Source organism: Sebastes fasciatus, chromosome 23 (genome assembly GCF_043250625.1).
Source record: "Sebastes fasciatus isolate fSebFas1 chromosome 23, fSebFas1.pri, whole genome shotgun sequence".
Taxonomy (NCBI): Eukaryota; Metazoa; Chordata; class Actinopteri; order Perciformes; family Sebastidae; genus Sebastes; species Sebastes fasciatus.
The window spans coordinates 14,482,955-14,485,347 of NC_133817.1; the positions used below are offsets into that span (position 1 = coordinate 14,482,955).

Genomic DNA, 2,393 nt, shown 5'->3' on the forward strand with positions numbered 1-2,393 from the left:
CGCTATGGAGAATGGAAATCAGTCCAGAAGTAGAGGAGATATTTTGACATATTTCCCAGAGTATGTTCTTTTTACACTTCGACAAGGAAATTCCTGCGAGACATACCTTTTTTTTCTTTTAGTGATATCTCTCCCGGACAGACAGATGAGGGCTCAGCCAGGTGGAAAATGGAAATAGACTCATTTTTAGGGTCGGCCCTACACAAGGTTGATGCCAAATATGAGTGAATGTGCTCCACAGTGGAAGTACAATTTGTGACCTGATAACACAGAAGGTGTTTTGCCTTTAGCAGCTGATGAGAAACACCTGCTGTGACATCACTGATTGGGATGAAGTAAGAGGGCAATATGGCCTTTTCAAAGCAGCCATAGCAGGATAAACAGGTGTAATCGATCAAATGAATTATGGTCACATTCAATTCAGTGTGTCTCAGCCATCACAGTGAGCCAGCATGGACGATACCAGGGCCCTGGCCAACCTAAATGGAATAGGACCATAATTAATGTTTTTAACCTGCAATGATATGTCAAAATGGCTGCTGCCTATACTGTATGTTTGAAAGTTGTTGTTTTTTGTGATACAGTTTCAAAAACAATTCTTAATACTCTGCAAAGGGTATGATTTTTTTTAAGCAATTAGAATATTTTCTTAAACTACTAATTTGATTTTAAACTTCAGCGGTGGGACAACCAAGTAGCAATAACACACTATGAAATACTACATCTCAAATAAAAGTCCTGCATTGAAAATTAAAAAAAATATAATATACTGTATAAAGTATTGACCTGTATTTAAGTCAAACATTTACAATGTGTTGTGTTGATAATGTAACACAACCACATAAAGCATTTGTTTAAGTTTACAATTAAATTTAGATGTACATAAAGTACAATCAGTCATACAAATTCAGTTAATAAAGAAAGAAAATAACATCAGAATGTAGTATAATAATGATAATAATAATAATAATAATAATAATAATAATAATAATAATAATAATAATAATAATAGAAAAATAAAGTTAATTAAATTAAAAATAAAAATTATTAAAGTGACAGACTTCTGCGTAAATTTGAGTTACTAATATGGATTTCTTGTTTATTACAAATTTAAGAGACAGAAAAATAACATTCCGTTTCAATTAAAAACAACTTAAAAGATGGAGTCAAGAAATTTTGCTTTATGAATATGAAATTTCCCTACTAAGATAAAAAGGTTACCTGACAAACTTGTTAAACTCCCACCAGGTAACAATGTAAATACGACATGAATAAAAACATACTTCTCTGAATCTCTGATTGGTTCTTTGCTTGGTCCAGATAATTCCAGAACACTGGTCCTCAATTGTGATTGGCTGAGCTGACTGCGAAGCCGCTAAAGGACAAGCTAAATTAAACGCCTGTGACTGCGTTACATTTAATTTCAATATTAAAGGTCTTATTAATAACATTTTTATGTAGATGAATATTTAAAAAAAAATTTTATAATACATCTACAGAGCCTAAGAAAGGTAATGAATAAAAGTATGGCTTATCCTGAAAAAAAAAATTATGATTGCGAATTAATCATTTCAAACATTTTGGCGTGTCCAAAATGAATGTTTTGTTTAGCTCTGACGTTTGGTTCCCACTTCTTTTTTTTCTTTTTTTTGCTCAAAGTCTTTTTATTGGTATTCTGTACAAAATCCAATAGATAATTGTATAAACAAATTATACCCCCCCGCCCCCCACCCCATCTCTATAACAATATTACTGCACCATTAAATAAGCAGAGTTAATTTCATAAACAATTACATTTATACATATAAATTAATTAAATCTGATAGCAACATAAATGAAACATATAAGAAAAAATAAGAATAAAAAAAGAATTAAAAAAAAGGAAAGGAACAAAAATACCCAGAAAAAAATAAGTAAATTAAAAATAATAATAATAAATAAATTAAAAAACAAAATAAAAAAAACAAAAACTAAGTATAAGTTGTGAATTATATGTTATATGGGGTCAGCAGTTTAAAACTTGGTTCCCACTTCCAACAAAGCTTGTGAGCCAATAGTAAAACAACGTTGCTATCTCTGGGTTGTCAGTTAGTGTGGAAAAAAAACAGATAAATGGCTGAGCTTGACGGTAAATGTCTGGCAACCACATGTTGTGAAGTAAATCCAATGGAACCGGGAGAGGGAGAATGTGACATCTAGTGGCTGAATGTTATCAATGTTATAGCACCTTTAAGGCATCACCGGAAATGGCCAATAATGCGCTCCAGTAAATTTAATAAGCTGTACTTTATTTAACAGTATAGTGCTAGAAAGTATAGCCTACCAGTGGACAAAATATTTTTTTCCCCAACACATAAAACACCTATGTTATATAAGCGAGCTGCTTGGAGAGG

General features: G+C 31.7%; 1 protein-coding gene across 5 annotated transcripts in view; it reads right to left on the reverse strand.

Annotated features, from left to right (window-relative positions):
- The window catches only part of tspan11 (tetraspanin 11), a 48,753-nt gene extending 48,489 nt beyond the window's left edge, over positions 1-264 (reverse strand). For 2 of the 5 annotated variants that reach the window (XR_012592613.1, XM_074625151.1), the window contains exon 1: positions 107-262. The gene's annotated coding sequence lies outside the window, so the exon portion shown is untranslated. Of the gene's footprint in view, positions 1-106 lie in introns of all 5 variants that reach the window. The other 3 variants (XR_012592616.1, XR_012592615.1, XM_074625150.1) reach the window with 3 other exon arrangements.
- Positions 265-2,393: the final 2,129 nt, after the last annotated feature.